Here is a 13,922-nt window from a genome sequence, read left to right as displayed (position 1 = left end):
GCTCTGTTGCCCAGGCTGGAGTGCAGTGGCATGATCTCAGCTCACTGCAACCTCCACCTCCTGAGTTCAACTGATTCTCCTGCCCCAGTCTCCTGAGTAGTTGGGACTACTGGCATGAGCCACCATGCCTGGCTAATTTTTGTATTTTTAGTAGAAACGGTATTTTGCCACATTGGCCAGGCTGGTCTTGAACTGCTGACCTCAAGTGATCCACCCACCTCAGCCTCCTAAAGTGCTGGGATTACAGGAGTGAGCCACTGTGCCCAGCTTCAAGTTAAGTTTTGATTATGTTTGCAAATCAAATAAGGTTAAAGTCGCATATGACACTTAACTGTCTTTGTCCACTTACAGATTCTTCAGGTACAGTCTCTATTTTATTTTAGTTTAACAGCATTAAGAAAAAATGAAAAGATATGGAGGAAATTTAAATGCATATTACTAAGTGAAAAAAGCCAATCTGAAATGACTACATATGTATGATTCCAACTACGTGACATTCTGGGAAAGGCTAAACTATGTAGACAATAAAAAATATCTATGGTTGCCAGGATTTGGAGGGTTATAGAGGAGGGATGTATAGGCAGAGCACAGAGGATTTTTAGGGCGGTGACATTTATATGATTTATATGATACTACAATGGTGAAAATATGTCATTATATATTTGTACAAACCCATAGAGCGTATAACACCAAGAGTGAACTCTAATGTAAATTATGGACTTGGGGTGATTATGATGTGTCAATGTAGATTCATCAGTTTTAACAAATGTGCCACTCTGGTGGAAGATGTTGATAATGAGAGAAGCTATACACATGTGAAGACAGAGAAGGTATAGATTAAATGTGTCTCCCCCAAATTCTTATGTTGAAAACTTAATCCCCAATGCAATGGTCTCAGGAGGTGGAGCCTTTGAGGGGGTAATTAGGTCATGAGGCTGGAACCCTCATGAATGGGATTAATGCCCTTATAAAAGAGACCCCGGAGAACTCCCTTGCTCCTTCTGCCATCTGAGGACATAATGAAAAGATGGCTGTCTATGAACCAGAAAATGTGCTCTCATCAGGCACCAAATCTGCTGGGGTGTTACTCTTGAACTTCCCAACTTCCAGAATAAGAAATAAATTTCCATTGTTGATAAGGCCATACTATAGGACTTTGCTATAGCTGTCCGAAAGGATTAGTACAGGAAATATATGGGAAATCTCTGTACCTTTCTCTCAATTTTGCTGTGACACTAAAATTGCTATTAAAAAAATAAAGTACTTATTTCATTTAAAAAATTGATGACACATCTGGGTGTGGTTGCTCATGCCTGTAATCCCAGCACTTTGGGAGGCTGAGGCAGGTGGACCACCTGAGGTTAGGAACTCGACACCAGCCTGGCCAACATGGTGAAACCCTGTCTCTACTAAAAATACAAAAATTAGCCAGGCATAGTGGTGCACACCTGTAATCCTAGCTGAGGCTGAGGCAGGAGAATCTCTTGAACCTGGGAGGCGGAGGTTGCAGTGAGTCGAGATTGTGCCACCGCACTCCAGCCTGGGTGACAGAGTGAGACTCTGTCTCAAAAAAAATAATAAATAATAAATTAATAAAATTTTTAAATGATGACAAAGGTTGGATTTTTGCAACAGGTGATTGGATTACCCATCCTCAAATTCTAGGAGTACTCAAAGGTCATTGGTGACTATAAATTGCCTTACATCCATAGACTGTTTTACTCTTGAGTTCCTACAGCACTCTGGGATGAGTGTCCTCTAGTTCCAAGTTATTGTTTGCATCTGTTTTGTCATTAGGTTTATAACATACCATGATTCTGTCACTATTAATTCTAGTACCTCTGACCTTTCAGCTTTGAGCTGAAATTTGGGAGGGATGATCTTCTCACCAAATTCCTTAGCAAAGAATGAAACATAAAACTGATTGAGCCTCTGCTTTCTCTTCTCATGCCTCAAGACCTCTTTCAACTCATCGAACAGTGCTACTTTGGCTTGGGCTCCAACAGAACTGAGAAGTAAGAGAATTTGTTTTCTCTGCTCTTCACTATTAAACTCCCAACCACCAAGAGCTACTACTTTATCACACCCCACTTTTCAGTTCTCCTCTCCGACACGGAGCCTAACATGCTCAGGTGACCCCATTCTTTCTTGCCCTAGGAGAAACCAGTCTAATTTCACAAATTCTCACTGATAGTGCCAGATGACTCTAACATGGAATGTACTGTTCTCAATTGAGTAAAAAGAGGCCCCAGATCTATCATAACTTAAGTTTGGGGGGCAGTTATTTGACTTCTCTGACCTTAATTTCCTTGTCCAAAAACAATAATGGTAAAAATAAATACCATACACAGTTGTAAAGAGAATCAACTGATAATACCTGTAAAGTGAACTGCACAGCACAGACAAGTGAATAATTAGATACTATTGTTAGATTCTGCAAGGCGCAGAAGTCAGTGCTGCTTTTGATTCACAGTAATTTTTAAATGTCTTCTAAGTTAGAGAGCTGTTCACATTCACAGTGACATTAGTTGACTAGTCTATTAGTGACTAGTGACTCTTCAGTAACTAGTTGACTCTTTCCTTGCCTCTCACCACCATCATTCCCTCTGTTCTAGAGTATTTACAACCCACAAGGAGTCTATCTAAAGGAGACAGCTAATATCTAAAGGTACAATTCTATGCTCCAAAACAACAATACTAATTCAAGTATGAATAATATGACCCTATTCCCACAGATCTTTTTTTTTAATAGAATTCTGCTTTTAATGTCTCCAGATAAACTGATTTTTATTTTATTTTATTTTATTTATTTTGGAGAGAGCTTACATTTTAATAGGGGAAGTAGACCATGAGCTTGTAAATATGTAAATAAGCAAAATAATTTCAGAATGTTTTAAGTGCTAAGAAAGAAAGAAGCAGGTAATGGAGTAAAAAGTAACTTGAAATTACTTTAGATTGTGTATTTAGAGCATACCTCTTTGAGTTGTGACTCTGTGGTTAACCATGGGATACTTTAGGCTCATCTTGTCTTTTCTAGTTTCTATTAAATCTTAGTTTGCCTCTTAGTCTCTGCTTCCTATCCTAAATCTTATTATTCCTTTGAATTTAGAGTTGCTTTTTGTATACATTGGATTAACTATGTAGGATGACTTATTCAATTAGAAACTCATCCTAAATTCCTAGCTCTAGGCATTTGGCCAAATTTCCTCCTAGGAAAATTTTTGACTGGGGAAATCCATCCATAAACTGACATTTTAGACTTTAGAGAAATCTCAGAAAGGTTTTTATTTTCACCTACCCTTTCTCACAAGGATTTCAAAATTAATTTTATTGTGATTCCTATTATCTATCATTTCTTCCATGAATGAATTGCCAAAATCAAATAATATTATTTTGTCCTTTTTGCACTGTAATTTTTTAAAAATATAAATACCAGCATAATTTTTCAGAAATTGCTTTTAAAAGTAAAAATAAAAAGCATCTATTTCTACTTGTTTTCTATGCCTTTCTTTTTCTAGACTTACAGTAGAGTATAGACATGAGCTTCAGAGAATCTGCACATTTCCATCAATTATATAAAATAGTTATGGGTGCATGCATCTTCCTAGGGAAAGGGCTCTTGATTTTCATTCATGATCCATGACTCACCAAAGGTGAACAGTAACTATAAGGCCCCTTATCGAGACAATCACAATGAATGTCTGTGAATTTAAGACCTACTTTTGAGTTTTCTGTGCTCTACTACAAGGCTGCAGGTCTTCCCTTCTCCAGTAATTGTAGATTTGTTCACTGTCTTAGAAACAGCAAAAATCCAATGACTGGCCCATTACTCGCTGCCTAGATGAAAGATAAATGTAGATGGATGAGTCCTTAACATTCCCCTTTGAACTCCCAGACTACTGGGGTAACTCTGGAGTTTCCTTTGCAGGTCAATTTGCAAGATTCTTTTGAACAGCTTTATCTTTTCATTTTTATTGGATAAGAAATTACTCTACATTCTGTTCAGCAATAAACACATTATTCTGTTGTAGCTGCATAGAAAGAAAACCATTTTCAAAACGAATATCACATAGAGGACAAGTATAATTCTTGAAAGAAGTTTGGCTCAATGAGGTAAACAGAAAAACATATTCTAGAGACATTTCCAGGGAACAAGGACCTTTGGTCACATAGTACTCTATTTGAGAGAGAGCAAACTCCTTTCTATAATTATTGGCATTCATTTTTTTTGGTTTGCATCAGACGTTATATTAAGAAAAGCAAAAAATGGCAGAGCATTTTCAATGCCTTTGAATATACAGAAGAATACACACATATCTCTCTGGCTAAATAAGTTATTTTCTGCGTGTAAATTAGTCCCTTAGAGGACTATTAACTCTTTTAGCATGGAAGAACTAGATATAAAAATAGTACACCTGAATAGCGTACTACATGAGCAGTTTATCACTCCAGTAAGATCAAAAATCACTATTCTATAAATAAAATAGTGACTGACGTAACATTGAGCACATTATTTACTGCCCATATTCTGTTAGTTACTCTTGACGGCCTCCTTTATGCCATCATGAGCAACTAACACACTCTATCAAATGCGGCAGACCTGCGTCAAACCTCTTCTTCTGCTCCAAAACAAACCCCTCTGAAGTGAACCTCTGACTTGAGCACTCCGTTGCCTAGGGCTCGAGTTTCTCCTGACCACTCAGCAATGCAAGAATTTTGTGCAGGGAACTATACACAACTCCACAGGGTTCCAGAAGGTAGAAAACAAACCATGAAAAATGGGAGAAATTAAGGCTGATAAGGGAGAGAGAGGAAGAACACTTTTCAATTAATGGGAGAGGTGTGTCTATCACTAGGAACCACTTTGAACACAGGCAGGTCAAGCAGTGACATTTAGGATGTGATTTGAGGGGTTTAAAAAAATCTTTTCCTATTCATTCCCACCCCCTAACCAAATTCAGATCCATAGTCCCTTATTGCAAACCCAAGAAGTCAGTTGTAAATTTGGAATTCTAAACTTTAGGGACTTCAGAAAGTTAACAGGGTACATATACTTTATATTATTATGTAACATCCTATAGTGGGGTATGGGGTAATCCCCCATTATCAAATACATTAATACTCCTGCTGCAAAATCTATGAATATTTCCATTAAATATGACAATGAAGACTATAAAAAGCCTTATGTCAATTCATGATAGGTTTGTACCTAATTAGGTCAGGTCAGCCTTTGTCACCCAACTATTTTCCCAGAGTGGAATATTGCTATGTTACTTCATCCCAGCCAATCTTTCCCACCTCTTGCACATATGCCTTCCCATAACAATTGCCAGTTGCCTGAGTGGTCCCAAGTCCTCCAGATTTAATTTTATATTTAAATCAAAATGAGTCCAGTTCCTGTCCAATGTATCATGGGAAAGCCCCTCTTCTGCCACCCCTGCCGTATCTCTACATCTTCCCTGACTCGTCCTTTCTGCTGGACTCCCCTCCTCATTCACCTCTAGCTTCTGGTGGCTGTTTTATTTTCTCTACCTCTTTTGGCCCAACTACAGAACACAATCCCTTTTCCTAAGATTACCTAATGCAACCAAAGCAGTGGGGATAGAGAGAAGGAAACAGACACAGGAGCTGTTAAGGGGCTGTCAAATGAATGACTGTTGGCTTTCCTAGGCTAAAATAAGTGAGGAACAGACATTATCTCCTGGGCTTGGGATAGTGGTGAAGGAATAGTGGTTCCTGCCAATACAGATGTAAAGTAGTTCCACTTAAGATAGCTTACATTAAACAACAGAATTTAACTGAAGATATAGAGAAAATGGGGAGGAGTTTATATCTTGGCACAACACAGAAAATGAATGAAAAGTTTTAATTGAAGAATTTACTTCCATTCCCACCACTCAGAACTTTCACTATGTTTCTTCAAAGGACTCCAGATTCTGGCCATGATGCTGGGCTCCTTTCTATATATCTATGTCACCCAGTACAATAACCGCTAGACACGTGGCCACTGAGTGCTTGAAATTTAGCTAATCCAAATCAGGATGTGCTGTCAATGTACAATATATTACTAAAAGTAATTTTACCTGTTTATCTTTAAACTAGAAAACTTAAAATTATATATGACTCACATTGTGTTTTTATTGGACAGTGCTGATCTAAGTTTTTCTCTAACCTTCCCCTTTCTCAGGAGCCTCTCTCCTCCTCTCTGTCTTCTTTCAGAAATTCAAAAGTTCTCCCATCTGGTACCTAAGCAGGCAATACAGCTCCCTCCTGATCTCAGTCTATCCTGTCTTGGCCAAGCCCAGACGGACAGGGAAGGAAGGTTGAGGAGGGAGTATAGGAGCCAGTTTCTTTCCCATTTCATTCTCAGAGTGGGCATGAGGGTACTCTCTTAAACGGTATTTCCTCTCCCAAAAATGAATTCTGCTGCTAATTTTAAAATATAAAAATACTCTTTCTACTACATACATATATAGAAAATCATACTTCTCAATCATGCACTTTGCAGACTCCCTGTAAAATATAAGCAACTTGAAATTCCTGACTTTTTGACTTTCTGTTGAACTAATACAAAAAATCTTGAATGGTGGCTGATTCTTTATTTGAGTCTCAGAGATCCCAGGAACAAGAATGGGAAGGAAAGTAAAAGGAGGCTGACACCCTTTAGGGAGATTCTAATCAAGGTACAGCAAGGACTGATGAAATAAGTCCGCCTGTTGTTAGAGAACACCTTTTTATTTACTCATTGCATGTGCATTGTGCTCTTCCAGGGTTGAGCAGTATGGTGCTGAACAGTAAGTGCTCAGAATACTCAAGTTCTCTGGAGGCAGCATCCTCCTCCTGGACACCAGGCACCAAGAAATAAAAGTGCTTGCTTTTCTATATTCCATACCTGAAAATTGTCACCTTCTGGTGATACATCTTAATGGTTGAAAAATGAGTCTTATTGATAGTCACCTTTCAATTAGAGAAAAATAAAGATAAGACACTGCAGATATTAAAGTTACACAAATGAGGCTAAAAGAGAACAAAAACAGAAAGATAATGCCATGGCTTACTTTCATTTCTAGAGTTATTAAAAAAAAAACTTGTCTTTTTCCCTTGAAACCACAACCCTACTTTACATAACTTAAGAACTCGGCGAATGTGACAGAGTATAATTACCAGCCCTTTCCTTTAAAAATAAAGGTACAAGAATAAAAAGATCACCACGCTTCAACAAACACCTGCAAGAGCTACAGAAGTATCATTGTTTCTTTATAAGTCTTGTGGAACAAACTATTTTTAACAGTATCAGGATTTAATTTAATCTTTGTACACTATTTTTCTGAAGGTAAATTTGGTAAGTTAGGTGAACATAAAGAAGTTATTCTATGTACACTTATTTCATAAATGTGGGGAGATCACCTAATTACTAAAATTACTGATGTCCATATATATTTACAAAGATACCAGTTCTTCTCTCTTAGTCAGAATTTCACATCATTTAATACTTAAAATGATCAAGTTCACATTACATAAATTGTAATGATACTACTGACAATAACATTTTCTATGAGCTAGGTGCCATTCTAAGGACTTTACATATGCTGACATTCCATTCTTACCACAATAGTAAGAAGTAGGTATACTTATTAGGCACATTTTATATATGAGGAGACTGAAACACAGAGAGATGAAGTAACTTGCCCAAGATCATCAGATAGTTAATGGCAGAGCCATGGGGATCTTAACCCAGTTACTCTAATTCCAGAGTCCTCACTTTTTAACACTCTGCTCTACTTCTTAGTAAGGTGATAAAGAAATTCATAACATTTGATGTGTTCCTTTGTTTACTTAATGATGGTAAGACTGTCTGAAATCTTACATCTTCTGACAAAGCTGAACACAAATAGTTAACAAAGCAGACATCAAAAGCAATCTGTTTCAAAACTAAACTCCAGGGACAGTCCCAAATGACCCAAAGAAGCCAATAATTTATCTCTGAACATCATATGCAGTTGTAAAGACCCTAAAGTTGAAATAAAGACAGTTGTTGGTAAAACGAGAAACAACTCAAACTATGTGATAGAGATGCTCCCAGAAGACATCTGTGGTATGAAGGAGATCAGTGCTAGAATCCACATGAGATATGAGGTAAACTTGAAATGTCATCAATAGAGAGAACAAAGTAAAGGGGAGAGGCAAGGCAGGTGGAACTGGAGTGAATGTGACTTGATTATTTTTTGAATGTAACAAGAGAAGAATACAGTAGTTGGGATTCTTGCCCATGGCTTAAATAACATGGTAAGAGAATGATGATGTCTGCCATGCATTCATAGGGAACTGGAGAGGACAGTCTGAGGGTACAGGTCTTGAAAGTCAGTTTAGGGTATGTTCAGTGTAGGATGTTAGTAGAACATTCAGATGGAAATATTTTGGAAGTGGTGGGAAGAGATTGAGCAGTTATCAACATGTATATTATAGTTTAAACTACAGTACACTACTCCTAGGCATAGTGTGTTTAAAGGCAGCCTTCCTAAAGTGATTTTGTTGTATTCAAATTCCTCTAATATTCATTAAGCACCTACTGTCTTTATGGCACTCTGATAAGCACAGTGGGGATTCAAAAAGACCTTTTAGTATATTTTAATTTTATGATCCCTCAAAGAGTTTGCATTTGAAAAAAGTAAGAGTAACTTGAAATCAAAGCAGAATATGACAAAAACTATCAAACAAGCCACAAAAACTTAGTGGATCAAAGAAAAGAGAGTGCACATTAGCTAGGGAAATCAGGAAATATTTAAGGAGGGAAGTGGCATGTGGCCAACACAAGATACAGAAAAGAAAGATGCGAAAAATGAAGTTGTGCCATGGAATTTCAACACTAAAAATTCTAACTGGGAGAAACCAGTGTGTCAGTTAAGGCACAGTTATAAAGGACAAAATTCATACTGACTTATTTAAATGAAAATGGATTGCTACAGTTCCCAGGTAGTTAAAAAAGGCTTACAGAGTAATTAGGACGGCTAACTTAGTAAATTCTGCACCAAGGGTCCAGGGATAACTCCCAAGATCCTACTGCAGAAATGCACTTCCAAAGCAGCCGCTTCACCTGCCATGATCAAGGAGCTGCCATCTCTACAGTCTGCTTCTGTGCCATCCTCCTCACCAGCAATCTGTGCCAGCAAAACAGATATTTCTTATTCTTTCTCTCTTAACTACATAATTCAAATCCTAGGTGAATTCATCTGATTGGCCACATCTAGGACCCTCGCTATAAGGGAGTGTGGGATGCGTAAGTTTTAGCTGCCCAGTCTCGGCAGTACAAAAGGACACACTAAAAGGTAGTTGGAAGAGACAGTGGGAAAGATAGTCTGAATATTTACCACACTGGACATCTTCAGAGACTTTTGCTTAGGATAAAAACCAACCATCCATCCACCAATTCATTTATTCATTCACTCAAAAAACATTTTAGTGTTAAAGATGTATCAGTAATCAATATTAATTTCACACTTCTGACTTTAACTTTTACTCTCTGAGAATACATTGATTCACTATTCAGCTACAGTCTGTTATTATACTCTTGCCATTTTTTAATAAAAAAAAATTAGACTTTATATTTTCTTGACATTGGCCTTTTTTGCTTCAAATGCTAAGGTAGCTATTGGCTTTCAGTATTGGAATCATTTAACTACTAAAATAATCAATGTTCTTATCTTGCAACTGGCAGTAAAAGCTCTCATAACTAGTCTGAAATATAGAGGATGAAAAAATATCTCTCTCCCTATTCCTATTAAACTGGAGAACACATGTTCTCATCATCATTTACTAATGATAATAATAAGACAGAGGAAGAAGAGTGATAACACTGATAGTTACGTTGTACTTACCATGTGCCAAGAACTGTGCTAAAATCAGCTTAAATTATTCCATTTAATTCTTACAACAGCTTTATTAGAGATATTATGATCACTATCATAATTAATAAAACTAAGAATATGAAAGAATAAGAAAATAATATTATCAACCAACTGGAACTTTTTACCAAGTATAATCATACTTCTAAGCCTTTCTTTCTGACAGAAAGACAGGAACCTTTGCCCTAAGGAAAGATTTAGTAAGAATCGCCTATACCCTGTTGGGAACTCGTTCGTTCTGATTCACAAGCTACTCCACATCTGTATAATTGTATGTGTGATTGTCTAAAAAAATGACATCTAACTTAATTATACCCTCTCTGAGAAGGAAACTCTAACCCCAGATTTATTTATAAACCATAATACTTATTTATACTAACATCAGAACATATGGAAATCCTAATTTTTCTGTTAAGTCTATTATTTTAGCTCCTCTATCTAAAAGGCTGGGAGATACCAAAGTGACACTTCTTCCCAAAGAACAGAAACACAGGTTAGAGCTCCATTTTTATCAGTGTGAACCAGTTCTCATTTGAGGCCCTGATTTTTAATGGGGAAATCTCCAGTCATCACAACAGCACCCTAAAAGATCAATTATGTTCCCCAAGACTGGTTTCCAGTAATTACCCTGGCATCAGAACTTGACACTAATAAACTTAGAAACATGAGGCAAGAGTGCCTTACATAGAGTTCCAGCTTGCTGTTAATTTGTGATGGGGCTTTAAATAAGCCATTTAACTTCTTCCCATTTGCTTCCTCATCTGTAAAATCAGGATTAAAAATAAATTCTTAGAATTTGGTTGGCATTAATTATTGTTTTGAAAGCATGTTAAGGTCTGGGCACTGAGCAGAAAAATGATAAAACATCCAAATTAGTGTCCTGATTTGTCTTGGGTCAAATATCTAATTTGGCAAGAGGTTTTGGTCAATTCCATTTCTCAGCAAGTTCATCAAAGTACTGTCTAGGCAGGTTAAAGTGATCCTTTTGAAACACCATACCAATGTCTTTTATTGTAAACAAAGTATTCACAATGGATTGTGCCAGAAGTTTAGACAACTAGATGATAACTGAATATTCACTAAAATAGCAGTTCAATGACATGGTTTTTTTTCTTTGCTTCCAAGATACTATTATATAACATGAAATTATAGTAACCACTGGCATTTTTGTATAAATACCACATAGAGCTTTTAGATAGCTACGACTGACTTAATAGAATAAAATTTGAGAGATTAAATATTTCCTGTTGATTATATTTTAAACAGCACTGTCTTGTTTGTTGGAGAGGAAAATAGTCTTTCTACATTTGTAAAATCTCATTTCTGAAACCTATCAGAAAATAATGCACTTTTTTTTCTGTGACTGACAGCATTAATCCAGCCAACAAATACTTATTTACCACTATCATATGCTAAGTAATATCGTAGTTATGGGGAATACCATAGCAAACAAAATAGGTAAAAACTTCTACCCTTGTGGAGTTTACATTCTAATAGAATGGGAAGAGAGACTGAAAAATAAGAAATAAATATAAAGTTAAAAGTACATAATATATCAGATACTGAAAAATACTATTTTTTTAAAAATCAGAGAAAAATAACAGAGAATGAAGAGATAGCTGGAAGGGTTGGAATAGGATGAAGATAACAATTTTAGACGAGGTGGTCAGAAAAGCCGTCCCAGGTAGAAGACATTTGAAAAAGACCTATACCATTGTTTGCAGTTGTCTAGAGAAAATATAGTCCAGGTAGAAGGAAGAGCAAGTCCAAAAGCCTGAGGCATTCCTGGAAGGTTTGAAAACCAGCAAAGAAGTTGGGTGGTAAGAACAGAACTAGAAACAGAGTAGTACAAGAGGTGAAAATATATCATGAGGTATACTTCATAAAGTCAAAAAAGGTATCTTATTACTACATGGAGAGTAAATTCTATGAGGACCTGGGGATAGCAGGGACACCTGGCAAGAGGTTATTTTACTATTGACGTGAAAGGTGATGCTGGCTGTGACCAGAATAGTGGAGTAAAGGTAGCTGGGCTCTCAGCATAGTTTCAATCAGTAAAATGAGGACTAAGAATTGAAGTATTGAATTTAGCACTGGGTAGATCACTAGAGAACTTGAAAAGAGTAGTTTTGAGGAAATGGGAAGAGTGAAAGCCTGATTCTAGTGGGACCAAGAGAGAAAGAACGGAGAGAAATTGAAGATAGAGAGTAGAGACATTTCTGCCAAAAAAAAAAAAAAAAGCAAGTCCAGGAACTGTGAGAATCAGAAGGATATTGTATTCTTCAGGGTTTTCCACAGAAACAAAACCAATAGGAAAAAGACAGACAGCTATAGATAGACACGAAGAGGCTTATTATAAGGAATTGGTTCACATGATTATGAAGGTTGGCAAGCCCAAAATCTGCAGAGCCAATGTCCCAGTTTGAGTTCAAAGACCAGCAGTCTGCTATGGAATCAGGAAGAACCAATGCCCCAGGTCAAAGGCCATCAGGCAGGAGAATTCTCTCTCACTCAGGTGAGAGTCGGCCTTTCTGTTCTACTCAGACCTTCAACTGACTGGATGAGACCTACCCACCTTATGGAAGGCAATCTGCTTTACTTAAGTCTACCAGTTTAAATATGAATCTCATCCAAGAATACCCTCACAAAACACTCAGAATGTTTGACCAGTTATCTAGATATCCCATGTCCCAGTCAAGTTGAGAAATAAAATTAACCATCACAGATATTGAAATAGAAAATATTAAAATCACCAAGACTTCTTATTAGTGCTAAAGAGTATGACTGTCATTCAGAAATGAAAGTCTTCGATAGGCCAGGCATGATGGCTCATGCCTATAATCCCAGTGCTTTGAGAGGCTGAGGCACGCAGATCATCTGAGGGCAGGAGTTTGAGACCAGCCTGACCAACATGGTGAAACTCCGTCTGTACTAAAAATACAAAAATTAGCCAGGCATGGTGGTAGGCACCTGTAATCCCAGCTACTCAGGAGACTGAGGCAGGAGAATCACTTGAACATGGGAAGCAGAGGTTGCATGGAACTGAGATCATGCCACTGCACTCTAGCCTGGGTGACAGAGCAAGACTCCATCAAGGAAAAGAAAAGAAAAGAAAAAAGAAGAAAGGAAAGGAAAAGGAAAAGGAAAACGGAAAGGGAAAGGGAAAGAAAAGGGAAAGGATCCTCGAGAAATAAAAAACGACCCAGAGATTTGTAATGGACTACAACAAGAAAGGGTAATAAGTAGTATAACCTGGTGATATGAGATCAAAGCAGGGACACAGGGGAGGAAAACTGTGTTGAAAGAAGCAAGGAAGACTATGAGAGATAACTACCTCATCTGTGGTTCAAGTGATAACAGGAATGTGAGAAAAATAAAATAAAACAGACTCGAAGGTAATGTAAAAGTGGTATCTTCATGGGAGAGCCATGTTTTGGCTAGAGAAAGGTCAACTGAACATTCAGAGATCAGAAGACACCCAAGATATTGCTGAAGACTACCTGTAAATTCCAGAGGCACAAAAGGAATAAGGTTTCAGGACTTGGAACCTGTTGGAGATGCACCAGGAAAATCTGATATGCAGAGACACGAGGGAATGGAAACCAGCAGTGGGAATTGCCTATGGGTCCTGGGCTTCTTGTGATTACTAACATAAACATAGACAAAGAGCATAATGAGAATGATTTGATCTTAAGGCAGGTAGCAGTGAAGATGCAGTAGGCTTTGGTGGGAAAGGGGGAGGATTGTTGCCAAGAAACAGAATGCAGGTCCTCACTTCACTGCTGCCAACGATGATATGAAGACCCAGGAAATGGGAGTCTTATGCAGCATGAGAGTTTTGTGAATAGTGGACTACAAATTCAATTAAACAATATTTATTAGAAGACATTTTTTGTGCAGAAACATAAAACTGTGAGTAGGGGATACCAAAATCACATGTCATTCCTTTTGAGAGGTAATCACACTCCAAAATTTAGAATAAAATAGCCTACTTAAAAACCATAATTCAGGGCTGACTTG

Source organism: Mandrillus leucophaeus, unplaced genomic scaffold (assembly GCF_000951045.1).
Source record: "Mandrillus leucophaeus isolate KB7577 unplaced genomic scaffold, Mleu.le_1.0 Scaffold455, whole genome shotgun sequence".
Classification (NCBI taxonomy): domain Eukaryota; kingdom Metazoa; phylum Chordata; class Mammalia; order Primates; family Cercopithecidae; genus Mandrillus; species Mandrillus leucophaeus.
The sequence above is the reverse complement of the archived record's forward strand: the minus strand, read 5'-3'. Positions refer to the sequence as shown.